Source organism: Eriocheir sinensis, chromosome 1, assembly GCF_024679095.1.
Source record: "Eriocheir sinensis breed Jianghai 21 chromosome 1, ASM2467909v1, whole genome shotgun sequence".
NCBI classification, from domain to species: domain Eukaryota; kingdom Metazoa; phylum Arthropoda; class Malacostraca; order Decapoda; family Varunidae; genus Eriocheir; species Eriocheir sinensis.
The window spans coordinates 14,456,720-14,473,344 of NC_066509.1; the positions used below are offsets into that span (position 1 = coordinate 14,456,720).

Here is a 16,625-nt window from a genome sequence, read left to right on the forward strand (position 1 = left end):
AAAGGAAATAACCATTACCTTGCATACCTATATTACTTCAGGAGGATAATGAATTTCCTGTGTGTCCTGACCTCACCGGGTCAAGACATGAGTCGGTGCTCTCTAGCAGCCTTATAACAGCCACGGGTTAGATTATATAGACAGATAATGCAAGTGCTGTGCGTTAGTGGTGCCGCGAAGGATTATAAAATTCAAAGGGCTTGTAATGTATCTATTTTGACACCTAATCCTTTAAAATTAATCAGTGTATTGTTTCAAGTAGTATCATTTTTTTACAAACTAATGTGGTCCCTTACTGAACTCGACCTGCCATCTGGAACTACAAAAAAATTATGCATGCGGACTTTGTCAAATTATATTTCTTACAAGTTTTTCGTTAATATTTGAAATCACATTTTCATAGCTACTGTATAGAATATAATATTTATGTATTTTTTTATATGTTGTTCTTTTAAAGTTTAATATATTATTAATACTTTAAGATGCTATTATTATTATTATGTATCATTAATTTATTATTATAAATTATTAACACTTATTATTGCCGGGAGCGTATTGATATATTTTGCAGCAGTGTAAACAACCTACACATTGAGAGACACACATGCACACACACAGCACACACACACTTGTCAAAATTTTGTTTGGTTGTTTAACTTCTCTTTTCCTGTGGAAGGAAATATTTTATGACTCCGCAGTGATGCATTCCTATAAATCTGAATGGAGTGTATCGTTGAATGCTCTTATTTGCCAACAAAGTTCATTATAACGACATGAATAATGTACGGCCAGCAGTATGACTTTCTCGGGTTTATGGGGTTGACGATCTCAATTTCTAGCACATAATCAGGATGGGCATCACTCCTCATTTTGGTATCTAGATGTATTGCTTCCAGGTTTTGAACGTTAACATGAGTGAAGTCTACCGTGTTATATATGCTGTCGCAGGAGTGTCCGACTGAGCCGCAGAAGACTGAGACTTTAAAAAACATGAAACCATTGGATTCCTTCCACTTTGCATGCGTGTTCATTCGAGGACGTAGGACTTTTTCTTTCCAGTGACGGGACTCGTTTCTTTCACCAGTCAGCTGGCCATTGGGCAATTTGACTGGACCCACTGATGGAACATAACGTTTTGTACCTAACGTACGTATGGAAGAAGGATTAGAGTGCTGGTCAAGGATTTTCGCATTGTACCTGAGAGAGAGAATAGGTAGTCTCTTTAGTTTATTATTCACTATGTTAAAATGAATATGAGCACCATAGCCTCATAAGTTACCTGCCAAAAAGTGCGCCTACAATCTTTATAGTGGTACCACGCCCGTTTCCGAGACTTCTAAGAGCTCTGCTGGGTGGTGACTTACGTTTGGAGGTGGAGTCAATGTGCCGAGAGTTGGAATGTGTAGATCAATGAGAGGTAAATTTCATATCTCCTTTCTCCTATGTTTTTGTTTCCTTTGAGGTTAGGCGCTCAGTTTCGTCTCCGCCAACAAAGGGTGGTGATCGACAGACATAACTCAGAGTGGGGCCGAACTAGTGGCGTCCCTCGGCCAGAATCGGATTCTTGGCCAGTGCTATTCATTATTTACATCAACGATGTGAATGTTGAATCAATAATTTCATTAGTAAATTTGCAATTGACACAAAGATTGGTAACTCGATTCTCACTGACGGTGATAGACAAAGCCTCCAAGAGGATTTGCATAAAATTTCCAACTTGGTTTACGATAGATGGGAATGCCCTTTAATGTAAAATAAGTGCCAGGTCCTTCAAGCTGGAACAAAATAAAGTTCGATTAAATAATGTTGTCAACATGATAAAAAAATCCCAAATATCACGATAAAACTCCAAAATGATATTGTCAATAGGAGTGACAGCAGCGAGGTCTTTAGCCGAGGTAGCGGGCCGCGCCTCACGCCTCTACACACAGGCTTGGGTCCAGTACATGTATTCATTACTCGTACTCGCACTCATGCTTAATTTAGTACACATTGTCATGTACTTGTATGTACACTTGCTCGGGTCAAAAGTGCCTTACTGCTGTCTTGTATTCGTACTCAGACTTTAGAACTCGACATTTTTACGAGTACTTTTGGTACAACCAAAAAATGCAAATGTGTGGCAGGTGTGGTGTTTGATAACCTGCCTGGGTGGAGGTGAGGCCAGAGTGAGGATTAACAAGGTGTATCAAAGCCCAAATGAAATGCACTGAGTTTGCCATTGTCAAAAGCAAAAAAAAAGGTCAGTGACCTGGGCCCTGGGGTGAGAGTCACGTCCAGAATGAGGCCGCAATGTAATACCCTAGCTTGGGCCTTGGGGAGGCCAGGTGGCCCCGGACCCTGAGCTGAGATGACACTGAGGTCATGTGAGGCGGCTCCAGGAGCAAATAAGGGCTGGCAGTTGCCGGCTCTAATTCATTTTGGGAGGAAAAGAACAATGGGTGGAAGTTCTTCCTCTCATTTCAGCCAGCAGTTCTACCCTCAGCATCTCACTATTTATCTTTCTCGATGTTCTGCAAAATTGACCGTCGCAGCCACATCAAAATCAGGGAATCAATGCTTCTGTACCTATTAAACGGACGGCACAAAGACAAGGATGGACCTTTATGAACAGCTCCACAAGTTCGAATATAAAAAATAACCAGGTACTATATTCCTTGATTAGCTGCCAAACTTCACCCATACTGGATGTGTAAACAGAGATTTTTTTTTATGGTATTTTACTTTTGCTTTATTTCACTTGGCGCCCAAAGAGTTCACTATGGCGCTGAATTGAAATATATTTTTCATAAATATGACGTCTCAGTGCGCCCAAATGAAATGCACTGAGTTTGCCATTTGTCATAAGCAAAAGAAGGATTCGCGTACAGTACAAAAGTACTCACACTTGGACTCGAGCTCAACTGTAAAATTGAGTACTTGTAGCTATTTTCCATCTGGCCGCCGCGCTGCGACAGGCCTGTGGTTGGATGAAAAACCCTCCCCATACACACAGATTACCTCAGCGCCCGTTTTCCTCGACGGACGGGCCTGAGCAGCCGTATAATATAGCAGGCATAAGACAGACAAAAGCCTCAAAAGTTGAAAATTTCAGCTTGGTCTGATAGATGATAGATGCTCTTTGTAAGTGTCACGTTCTTCAAAGTTGAACAAAAATAAACGATTCGATTACGCATCAAACCTCAAATTCTCACAGCATTGCATTGACGCTGCAAACAGAAGTGAACAGAATGCTTTGGGCTTCTACAACCAAATTAAGAGAAACTTCACCATTCAGAATTAAGAGATGTAACATATCAATGGTTTTACGAATTTAGGACAAATCCAATTTTATATGATCGATGATACGTTTTGAACGGAAAAAATGGTACAAAGACTTAGCAATTGTGAACTTCGTCTTCTATTTTTAGTAAATTGCAGACATTTGCTCCTTCCCAATGCAATGAAATAGTATTTTTGAAAACAAAACATATATCATACATACTATATATATGTATATATATATATATATATATATATATATATATATATATATATATATATATATATATATATATATATATATATATATATATATATATATATATATATATATTTGACACGGTCAAATAATAACATGCGACAAAGGTGATTATTTCGTGTGACGGCATATATGGAACAGATGACGATCAGCAACAAGTGAAGGTGAAAAGAAGAAACGTCAGGTGGAAAGCCGTTTGCAAGGCTAGCCCTGAAAACATATGAGATTAGATCAGTCACCTGTGACATCAAAGATCAAGAGAAAGAAAGAGTCAGTGGGTGCCGCCACTTGATATTTGTTGCCTCCCATCCTATGACCAGGAGGAATGGCGGCCGAGATCAAGCCTTCTCGCATGGTGCCCAGCCTGCCCAGGACGGCCCGCCGCTGACAAGCCAGTGCTGGTGTCCAAGGTGGAGGGCAGTCCGGGACGATATAAACGCTGCCTCCCTGATCAATGGCGGCAGGGAGGTCATTCCGTCAGCGATGATAAGTGAGTCCCTGCCCGTCGTCCACCCCAGCCATTGCCTGACGCTTTGCCTTGTCTCCTGCTTCCCCCTGCCTCATTTCATGATAAGTGTGTATGTACTGCAGGGACCTCAGGCTTCTCATCTCCTATCCATTTATTTGACGCTTGGCACTTTCTTGCTTGTTTTCTTGCTTCTTGCTATCTTTTACTCCGTCAGCGACGATAAGTAACTTCCTGCCAGTCGTCACCCACAGCCATCACTTGACACTTGCCTTGTCTCTTGCTTTTTTTCACCTTGCCTCGTGTCATCCCCGCCAGCGATGATAAGTGTGTACTGTAACTGTACTGCAGGAACCTCAAGCTTCATCCATATCATTTATTTGACACTTGCTTTCTCTCTTTTGCTTTCTTGCTTCTTGTTTTCTTGCCTTCTTTTATCTCTGCCAGTGATGATAATTATGTGTTCTGCAGGAACCTCAAGATTCATTGACATCCATTTATTCATGTAACACCTCTATCTTGCTGAAATATTTAGGCAGAGAGGGTTGGGGAGTTGTGTGTGGGTAATAATTAGGGATGGAGAAGAGAAAGTAGCTTGAACCAGGCAGTACTGTGAAAGTATCAGCCTTTCCCCTCAGCTTTGTCTGGAGGCTAATGTAATGACAGCCTTGATGCTCCTTTACAGCTACTCCCTAACAGTGCTCAGGAGCAAAACATAAGCACCTTTTACATAAATTTGCTTTTGCTTTGACACAAGAGAGTCTTTGTCAATTTTTCATGTCTAGTAAGTATAGCATAGCCATGGTCCATCAGAGAGGGAGGGCAAGGAGGGATGAGTTTCCCCCTAATTGAAAATCTATAATTTTCCAATTCACTCATTTGCAAGTGCTAGCAACAATTGATTTTCTTCACAAAACCTCAGAAGAATGCCTGGTGCTGCAGTTGGTGGGTAATGCTGTATTGTTACCCATTTGCCCTAGTGGCTCATCACATTAAGAGGAGGATCCAACACCTATTTTAAAAATATCGATTTAGAATAATACAAAAAAAAATAAGCTAAACACTGGCATGACTGTCTATGGATAGAGTTCCTCAAATAAATATTTTATTTTTTCAGCAAATTTACGTCATCACTGCCAAGCCTGAGTTTAAATGCCTAATAAAGTGCGGCGTGGCAAGCCAGTCACTGAATGCGGAGTGGCAGGAATCATTTTGTTACCTAGGTATATTATTTTCAATGAATATAGATCAATTATACACATACCTATGTATTCTCATGCATCTGGCAACCTCTCCCCAGCCCACAGCAGCTTTTTTCATGCACTCCTGTTCAGATGAACTGCTGCTTGAAGAATCTGGTAAAATTCTGAGTAACTTGCCCCATACTCCTCCCCTCCACCCCATACAAGACCTACTGGGGACCTGGTGGGGAATGCAGGAGAGTTTCAGGTGGGGACACAAAATCCGATAGCAATGATCATTATTTTTTTTTTAGTGGGGGGGATAAAAGACTCCCTAGATCTAGGGAGAATTCCATAAATACCGTAGGGATTTTTCCTCTCACCACCACTAAAATAAGTGTTTGCTAGAGGCAATTTGAGTGTTTCCCATCACCGAAACTCACGCACCACTGGATCCTCAAGCTTTGTTTTGGGAGAAAGCGTGTGAGACCCACCAAGCGATGCTCACCTCACCATCTGGCGTGGCGTTGGAGGCCATCTGTGCTCACATAAACCGCCTACCACCACCACCTCATGCCCTCTCTAGTGAGGTTGTCACCTCGCCATAAGGTTTCTGTCCTCCAAGTAGAATCCGTGGTACCCAAACACCCACGTGAGTCCGTCCAACACCACTACGCCTTAAATATAAAGCAGTGCTGCAGGTTCTACAGGAAGTGCAGGCTCTCGGGAACCTCCTGCCGGCTGTTCGAACACGTGAATCCTTACTGACCACATTTTTCATGAGATCTGCTTCACTTGAGTTGCATTATTCCCAGTATACAAGGTGGTTGTGTGGGGTATTGACTCCGCACCTCCAGAATTACGATAATCACGCCTCCATAATATATCATAGTTAAAAAAAAAGTACTTAGAAGTAAAGAAGCGAATTAATCCCCTTCTAGCGATCTTGGGGGACCAGCGTTAACGGGGTATTTGGGTGAGAGCATATTTAAACTACTCCAGCAGAACTTTCTGCTTGACCTGCTGCCAGGCTTTGCCCCTCTCATTCTACTAACCAGAAGTGGGGCTGCACCTCCCCTGGACCCCCCTCTTAAAGTTTAACCCCCAACGAACAGCCTTGAACAGCTAACTGGGACATTGAACACAATGCCAACCTAGTTTGAACCACCTGCTATCCACGAGCGTACGTAAGTACATACTACAAGTAAGTAAATACATGAGTAAGTATATAGCGGTTTTGCACCGAAGATTCCTAGCGTAAATTACCACCATTTAGATGCTTCATTATGATCTTATTGCTTGTAACAGCAGGCTTCGCCCTCGAAGACCACTTTTGGTATGGAGAGTAAAAGTGAAATTTAAGAAATTTGGTTTTAAAATGCGTTGTAACAAAAAAAAGCGAAATGTATGAAATTTCCCTATATCTAAAAGTAATTAGTAAAGGAATTTCCCTACATCTGGGGTATTTTCAACCCCTCATAACTCAAAGACTATGCATTTACACGGCGCATGTTCATGTTTACCACCACATTCCCAGAAGTCCTCAATGGCCCCTAGCCATATTTTTGGTTCACTTGAGGGGGTGAGTATGGGCGAGCACTAGAATAATACAAGAGAATACTGCCTTATTTTACACCATGAATCTTCCTTCATGAGTTCTTGCTAAAGCACATTACCGTTTAACATTGTTGAAATAGAGGTTTCAGGCCCAGCTCTGCCTTAGCGTAGCAATGAAAGCTCAGTGGGGCCATCAAAAATATAATGATATTAGCCTCAAATGGAATCCTCAATGCACTCAAGTTTGTAATGTAGTAGTGAATGAGTGAGTCTTGATTTACTTACGCATGAAGGTTACTGGTGTGCATTTCAATAAGCTTGGCATCCATGTCAAGAGGGAAAGCGGCATGGAAAGGGAACCGCTAAATGGCGAAAGCTTATGGAAGGGGAAAGTAAAATGAATAATAGCCAATGGCACAGGTTCAAGTTCAAGTTCCAAGCTCCATGCGCCACAACAAGTTTCCTCCACCACCACCACAACCACCAAACCAATTGTTGCATTCAAAAGTATGGTTGAAATACATGATCAAGTATACAGGATACTTTACAGTGTAGAAATTTGCCACCCAAAGTAACAGTGATAGAACACAATTTTGCTGCAACAAATCTCATTACTTGTTTACCTCCTCTTTTCTTGCGTTTTGGAAATATTTACCCATGAATCCGCATTGATGCATTCCTATGAATCACTGGATGGAGTATTGTAGGATATATCGTTGAATGCTGTTATTTTGCCAACGATGTTCAATATAATGACATGAATAAAGTACAACCCTCAGATCTGTTTGTGTAAACATAATAGTGACCATTATAACTCTGATAAGTTACTATAGTTTGGTGTAAAGAAAAATGCCACTTAAGCCTCGCTGAACTCCATAATCCGCCGGATTGGATCTGTACAGAGGTTCCAAGAAGACCACCAGATGGCAGGTCAACCCTTGGAGGAATAATACATGGAATGGCTCAGGGTTGCTCTTTACTGTGAGGTGAAGCGAGTGGGGTGAGGGTGCCGGAGCTTAGCGGTGGGCAGAAGCCAGCAATTCCACCCAAAACATTGCATTTCTCGTTCCCAGATAGTCTGCGTGAATGAGCTGGTCTGCCTTACAGTATTTCTTCCACATATCATATGTTTTTAGTTATTCAACTGCTGCAGTATATACACTAAGGATGTCTGTACAGGTTTTAATATAAAACACCTGCATTTCCTTGTCTTTATTCCGTAAAAGCTAAGAAGAAATGTTCCACGCCCGCCTTGATCCCTCACACTTCTTTAATAACAAGACATGTACAGCCTACTATGTAAGTGTGTAGATTTCATCAAAACTCACCACGAGTAAACAGAAGAAGTATTTGGGGCGGTAGGAAAACTTACTGATAAACTTGTATGTTAGATTACACTGGGTTACAAAAATAAATTTTGTAAGTTGTCTAAGTTTTCAACTGATTTAGGACAAAAATTGCACGCTGAATTCGAAAATGACACCGTTTCTCTCAATCAGGTCAGGTTTTTGTGCTAAGTCGATTTTTAAAATCGATCTTATAACTAAATTAATTACATTTTTGTGACATTTTCGGTTGATTTTAGTTAATATTTCTCATCCGAAATAGGTTTTTAAGATAAATGAAATCATTTTCTAACACAATTCATGAATTAAATGTTATAAAAATTAATAAGTATACATTGAATAGTAGACATTGATAAAAAGTACATACATATGAAATTGGATATTAGGTCATCATTGTTCAAAATTCAGGGCATGATCTTCCTTCTTCAAACTCCGAGAATGCTCAGCGGTAGGGATGTCTCTCTTCAGAGTCCAACAGTAATCAGCCATCATGACTGCATCCCACCATCCCTGATACCTCGTCTCCATCTCTTTCATGTCCTGATGGAATCTCTCCCCCTGCTCGTTGCTCTTTGATCCCAGATTCTCAGGAAACCGATCCATATGTGAGAATAAGTATTCATTTGATGCTCATGTTGCATCCAAGGTTTCTGAAAACAGTCAGCTTATTGGTGACAAGTTCTGTGTAGTTCTGGCCTTCTTGTTGCCAATAAAGTTCTTCACGACAGAACAAAAGCTTCCACACTTCCAGTTCCACTTCGTCATTGAGTATTCAAACTCTGGATCTCTGATGAGCTGAAGGAGTTGAGGACAGTCAAAGATGCCAGCTTTCAACTTCTCCATGGTCAATCCTGGGCGTGGCACAAGTAAGTGAAGCAGCCACCATCCTTGTCCAGAGCTTTGGTGAACTGTTTGATTAAGCCGAGCTTAGTGTTACCATTACCGTTACCGTTGATGAGGTTTCTGGCCCCACTCCACTGTCAGCGCAGCGCTCCACAGAGCCGTCAGCAATAATGATGTTAGCCTCAATAATAATCCTCGATATGCACTTATTCTAGCGTTGTAGTGAGTGAGTGAGTCTTAATTGCTTTCATGGATAACCTACTGATGTCCTTTTAATAAACTTGGCATCATTATAGTCACTTGGCCATGTTTTTGGTTCGTGCTAATCACAATACATTTCCTTTTTAAAGTATCACAAATATCCATTGTTTCATTTTCCATTCATTTGACATTTCCTTTATATTATCATAATTTAATGTCCAACAATCATTTCAAACACACTGAACATTTGACACACTAAATCTATCTTCGAGTCTCATACACCAATTAATGGACATGATCGGTTATGTTACGAATTCTCTCAATTTCAATTTGAAGAACTACACAACACTGGTCATTCGCTGAGTGGTTGATTTCAGGCTTCTTGTACCTCACACAATTTATGCATTTCCTTTCAGCCATGGAGCAGTCTCTTGATTTATGATCACCAGTGCACTTGTAACATTTTGGGGCTTCTTCATTGTTCTTGGCAGTGCAGTTGGCCTCAAGATGGCAGTATCTTTGACTTTTTTTTTTTTTTTTTTTTTTTTTTTTTTTTTTTACAGAAGAGGAGATTGCAAGAGCATAAAAAAAAAGAGAACAATATGAAAAAAAAGCCTGCTACTTACTGCTCCTAAATAGAGTAGAGTGGCCAAAAAGAGAAAGCAGTTTCAGGAGGAGAGGTGTCCTGATACCCTCCTCTTGAAAGAGTTCAAGTCGTAGGCAGGAGGAAATACAGATGAGGGAAGATCGTTCCAGAGTTTACCAGCATGAGGGATGAAAGAGTGAAGATGCTGGTTAACTCTTGCATAATGGGTTTGGACAGTATAGGGATGAGCTTGATCAGAAAGTCATGTGAGGCGAGGCCGCAGGGGGGGGGAGAGGCATGCAGTTAGCAAGTTCAGAAAAGCAGTCAGCATGAAAATATCGATAGAAGATAGAGAGGCAACATCGCGACGGAATTTAAGAGGTAGAAGACCAACAGTAAGAGGAGGAGAACTGATGAGACGAAGAGCCTTACGCTGGAATTCTCAATCTATCTCCTCCCTCTTCCCGTGAGGAAACGAGGCTTCGTGGACCAAACGGTATGCTCAGTGACGAGGAGTGTCTTTGATGCAGCGCACGAAGCGGCAAGCGGGAAAGAAATGAACTAATTTCCTCTCTTGACGAAGAGGAGGTGAAGGCCCGCTCTTCGCTAATATCTTCGCACATTCAATGCTTTATTACAACATTTTTCCATGTTGCTGTATTATTAATTGGGTATAAGAACAATTTAAATTTTCTAGGCCTTATATAAAAAGTCATACAATGCGAGAAATTTTGTTTTTTTCTGTTTATTCAAGACTTCACGGTTCCTATGATAATTTAAGCCAACACTGGAACGCACCTCCCAGCCAGGACGCCCCGCCCTTCAGACTCAACTATTCACAACAGTTCTCCTTTTTAAGCATTTGTAGGGCTGGCACTTCAAACCATAAGCATGAAGATTGCTGGGACAAATTTAAAAGTGACGGATTGACAGCTAGGCTTCTGCCTCCTGGCGAATGTTTCACAAGTCTGTATGAATATGTGGTGGTATGTGCTACTCTGTGCTGGGCTTCCCACAGCCAATCTCCAAACTCGTGACGTCACCTGTGGGTGGAGCTTAGCAAAGCTCAGCAATATAGATGATACCATTTTTCACCCACTGATAGGAGCTCTAAGGCTAGTTAAAAATATATTTACAAGGGAGAAATAACGAAGGGAGAAAGAGATGTCTCATGGAACAGGAGGAGAATAAAGAAAATAAAAGCAGTTTATTCTAACAAGGTCTCCTAAGCTCCGCCCACAGGTAACGGGACGATATCAGAGCGAAGCAAACATCGCCACGGGTACCAACCAATAAAACCCATCAATATTAATTTTCTGCTATATATAGTGTATGTCACTGTATCAAGCACTGCTTACATAAGTACTTGCCACACAATATTTTCCATTATAGAAATGTACCTAAAATGCATTAATGTTTCGGTTTTCAACGTTTGTTTGATTTGCAGTAGTACCAACACTACACAGAAAGATTGCTTCGAAGGGGGAAAAGAAACTAGCGTTTGATAATATCTCTTCACAGAAACACACTCTCTAAGCGACGCTTCGACGAAGAGGAAAGAGCTTCACTGAAAATTCCACCGTTAGACTCCACTCCACAGGGATAGAATCCAAAAGAGGGCAGTTTAGAAAGCATATGGTTAACACATGATTGCATAGTATCTATCTCTCACAGTATACACTCCCCATTCTAGTTTTATCTTGTCATGATGTTTATGAAAGACAGGGAAGCTGTGAAAGAGAAATGGAGAGGATATTTCAAAAACTTAATGAATTGTGAAGATGGAGGCCCAGCGGTTGTAACAGCAGTAATTTTGAGTGGAGGTAGAGGAGGAGTATATAAAGAAGAAAGTATAACATGTGAAGAAGTAAATCAAACAATAAAAAGATTAAAAAATGGAAAGGCAGCAGGAATTGATGGACTGGACAAAAGCCATCATTGTCCCAGTTTACAAGGGGAAGGACAGGACAGGGGAGTGTGGGAGCTATAGAGGTATAAGTCTGCTGAGTATACCTGGAAAGGTATATGGAAAAAATAAAGTCCTCTTGACCCTATCCATACTGTGACGCCGACGTCTGCGTCACAGATGGAAAGGGTTAAAGAACAGATCATTACCTATACAATGGTAGTTTCAGATTTCTTATATGACGTATAGTTGATGAGTTAGGCTTGAAAGAAAAAAATCTTTGTTAACCCTGCCCCCCGCCACACACTAACCCGTCCGCGACCGCTAGACAGAGTCAACTGAAAAGATTTTCTGTTCGCGTCACCAGTAACCCAGGAAAATTTCCCGGCAAGAAGGGTCTATCAGCTTACCTCGAGCCAACATGCGCTAGCCTGTCTACAAACCAAGTATCACACATCAATGAGAATTACAGAATTTTGGTGAATTTTTTGTCCGGTGGCCGATAGTCGCATCAATAAAGCTGTGCTTTTTGACCAGACAATTATAGTGGCGTATGTCACATCCACGTCTTGTAATAGTGTTAATAACATGGTTTATTCTGTTAGTAATCCCTTAATATGGCATGGGCAAGGATCATTACTCAGGAAGATAATCCACAGCTAGTACAGAGATTTCTTATTATTGCAGATCTGTTCGCATTTGGCAGCGGGATTCTGGACAGTACTGGCCTAGTGTGCCATTTCCTTCCTTCCATTCCACCACTTTCCACTTCCTGGCTGAGCTGAGGTGCTTGTTTTTGGGTCTTGACAATGGAAGTGTAATTGTAAGTATCTGAAATATTGTCACAGCTAATGTGTTTATGATACATATAGCAGTATTATTTGATGTACTGTATTGCCAGTCATATTCACTATGGATGGAAATCTATTTTGTAGTATTAAGAAAGCTGATAAATTGTTTTTTTATTATATGATCATAAACTTTTCTAAATGAAGTAAGTAGAATGCCCATACTAATTATCTAAGTAATTTTCTTTTTCCATTTATCGTGTATGTCATTGATGTCTGGCACTCAAAATAGCAGGCTATAATGATGAAAATAAAAACTCATAGTTTTAATTTTCTCTCCTGTCGCATCATTGAATTATGTCAGCCATTGGACGTTAAAAGTGAGATCTTGTCCAGCTCATGTCAAACACACACCCTCAGTGGTTTTGTAACCATTGAGTGAATACCATATTTCTCATTATATGTGGTAGGAATGCACTTATCCTCTCAAAAGTCTTCCTAAAATCAACATGCATCCTATATCCTGAAGGTTAGATTTGCCTTCTCATAGGGGTTAGAGGTAACCAGTTCTAGACTAATACCTAAACACCCATGTTTAATGCAGTAGTCCTGAGATAACTTCAAAATGAAATACGTAATTTTTCAATCACTGCTGAGTGGCCTAAGATACTCACATGCTGTCATGAAGACCACTTATCAACCCGGACTCTAGATTCTCTCTAAAGAGACGATCAAAGATGAGTTACAGGGGGTAGCTTGAGCCAAGCAAGATGGCACCGCAATAAACAATTGCCTGCACCATGATGGGCTGGGACCGACCATCAGGCCCCACCAAGAAAACCTACCGGTGCCATAAGCAGAAAAAAAAAAAAAAATGCAGCTCTCGACCACCGCAGTTGCACTGTGCTAACTGCAGACCACTATTCTTTACTCTTCTTTTTTGCAGCTCCAGATGAGCTGCCACCACTGTTGATCGAAACCGTAGGTCTTGAAGAGAGGAATTGTTGTATTGGTGTCAGCTGTTTTAGGGTTGGATAGTGTACTATGTGTGAACTATCATCTGCTTGTTCTTTGGTGCAATCAAGCAACTTGATCCTTGGAAGGATTCTCTGAGAAACTGGTTTATGCATTTCAAAGACAGTAGTGGTATAAATATTGTAAAGGTAATGTTGGGGGCATACATTATAGCTGCTCATGGCCTCAGTGCTCATCTCCGTCACATTGGTCACATGGTGGGTAAGACTCCATTAGCCCAGGACACAGGGCACATATGACATTTGGGTTTCCACAGTATACCTTCCCCAGGTATCCCCAGGTACTCATTTACTGACCGGTCTGAAAGGGACGATGAACATCTGGGTGAGTTGCACACTGACTGCCCGGACCGAGATCCCAACCCAGGCCTGCGGATTCATAGCTAGGCATATTAACCACAGCAACGCCGAGTGCATCCTAGTAATCTTAAGCCTTCCCCCTGGACTCTGATGCTTCTTAATGAAAGTATAAAGACTTAAGCTCATTTTTAAGAACCATTAATTAACCTCGTGGGGTAAGTCTTCTTGGGCCACCAGGTTGTGATTTGGTTGTAAGCAAAGCTACACTGCTGCCATCTTTGAAATGCCACACCCATTTCCTCATAGAATGCTCCCAGGGATCAGTTTCCTCACAATTTCCTTTGTTTGGTGCCCAGCCTTGTATAATCCAATGCTATGTGCCATGGTTTCAGACTTTGTTCCTATAATAACTGGCAGAAGCTTCAGATCAGAGCAGTTTGCCACTGACTTGAGAAAAGTGCAGAAACAACTGACACATTCAGTTACAACACAAGCTACAAACGCACTGAAGGTGTGTGTTGGGTAAGAGCTCAAGGATTTAATGTCACTGTAATGGCTGGTGGCTGGTTTAATGACAAGAGCAGGTGGGTTATTGAATTTTGCCATTAATGTTTGCTAGGTTAGGTGCCTTTCAATGACACACACTGTATACCCAGTGCAGTTTTGGAGTTGGATGGGATGAGTGGGGTGTAACAATCTTCTTTTATCTCAGGAATTCACAGCAGCTCCAGATTACAACAGTATTACCCAAGTTCGAGAGTACTTGAGCCACAAGATTCGAGTTACAGGCGTCATCTACTGTCCCATTGCCAAGTGGGTTCTCTCAGCTGCCAGTGATAAGTTCTTTGTATATCATTGCACGAGCATGGCGGCGACTTGGAGGCCATCAGTGTTCAGCGTGGTGCGCCCTCCAGTACGATGCCAAGAGCAGGCATGTGTTTGTAGGAGACTATGGAGGACAGATAACAATGCTCAAGCTGGAAGAGACTGGGCCACAGGTCATTACAGTTCTCAAGGTAAATACTTAGTTGTTGTTCCAAGGAAGTTTGTACTGGTGTTAATGAGTCATCCCGTCACCTCTGAATTAGTATTTTTTGTTATTTGTTTCAGTAAAGAGTAGTTATGTAAAACTATTATGAGCTTTTACTAATACTATGGTTGCCTGTTGACATTAGTTCTGTATCCCTTCCTAGAGGATATTTTTAGGTTACAGGTAACTCTCGATTCTGTGAGTTTGGTTTACGTGTTTTTAAATAGCCGGGTCAAAATCCAAATAAATGTTTAATTTACGTTTTTTTCACTTATCGCGATATTTTATGGAGTGGCCACCAGATGTCTCACGCAACTGGACTCACACGGCGCCAATACACAGCTGAGCTCAGTTCTTCCTGTGCGCCACATGAACAACAATACAGTACCCACGCTGCCCGCTACTCAGTAATAGGTGGGCAGGTACCGGTACCAGCTATCGGTTATTACCAGACTGCTTGGTACGGTACCAGACAACTTCGATACCGGTACCAGACTGCTCGTACGGTACCAATACTAACCAGTCACTCATGGTGTCCCTCATTTCTTCCTCACACGAGTGAGGCTGAGTGTAGTGGATATCTCGGTGATATGGATACTCTCTCTCTCTCCACTGAATGAAGTGAATATTTATTTTTCGATAGAAAACTACCTCTTGTTTGATTTACATTGTTTTTGATTTACGCGAACTCTTCCAGGACAATACTCGCGCAAATCGAGAGTTACCTGTATTTTCATGTTTATGAATCTTGAGAAGGCTTTTAACACACTTAATAGATAAAGATTATGTGAGGTGTTCTACATAAATGGTGTGGAAGATATCCTTTAGAGGGCAGGAATAAGTTTTTGTAGTGATTGCATGATTGCATTAATGAATGTCTTCATGATTGGTTTCAAACCCTGATTGGAGCCAGGAAAGACTGTACAATGTGCTTTTGAATCATAAGTGTTTACATCAATGGACTGATGAGCTTTACTGTCCCTTGTCTTGCCTTTAGTGTAGAGTGTTCATTTCATGATAAGTCATATCTTTGTATGTTCACAGGGTCATAATGGCTCCATACGGTCTCTCGCCTGGGATGTGGAAAGGCAGCTACTATTCTCAGGTTCCTTTGACCAGTCTGTCATTGTGTGGGACATTGGGGGAGGCAAAGGAACAGCCTTTGAACTTCAAGGACACACGTAAGGATTCTGTTTTTTTCTTTCACTCAGTATAAGTCAGAGAAGAAGTGATGGTGGGGGGGAGTGTATCCTGAGAACACATGGAAGGGAGTGTAATTTGGGGAGGAGTGAATGAAAGATGTAAAAGAATAGGGAAGGGAGGGGTTCCTACATTAGTGTCACCGAGAAAGTGGAAAGGTATTTATATTTAATATTTTCTTTTCCTTCAGAAGTAAAGTAATTTCTTTAGTTTACTGCAAGAAGAGTCACCAGTTAATATCAGGAGGGGAAGATGCCATCGTTGTCTTCTGGGACATGAAGGCAAACAGGCAGGAGGTAAGAAAAGAAACAAATTTAAGTTATGTAGTTTCACATATATATATATATATATATATATATATATATATATATATATATATATATATATATATATATATATATATATATATATATATATATATATATATATATATATTTATATATATATAAGTGTGTAGCTAGTATAAGAAGACAAATGGATGACATTCCTGTAATTTACTGACATTTGATGTTAAATACTTAAATGTAAGTGGATGAGGCACATCAAGCAAACACTTCATGATTGGCATTGGGACATACCATTTTCAGACTCCAGAGTGGCTCCAGTCTGATATTTGCCAGTACTGTGAGCGACCCTTCTTTTGGAATATAAAAGCCATGATGGATCA

The 16,625-nt window shown here is 40.9% G+C and overlaps 1 pseudogene; it reads left to right on the forward strand.

The window, feature by feature from the left end:
• Window positions 1–3,845: 3,845 nt before the first annotated feature.
• LOC126999017 (WD repeat and FYVE domain-containing protein 2-like) lies at window positions 3,846–16,620 on the forward strand (annotated as a pseudogene).
• The last annotated feature ends 5 nt before the right edge of the window (window positions 16,621–16,625 follow it).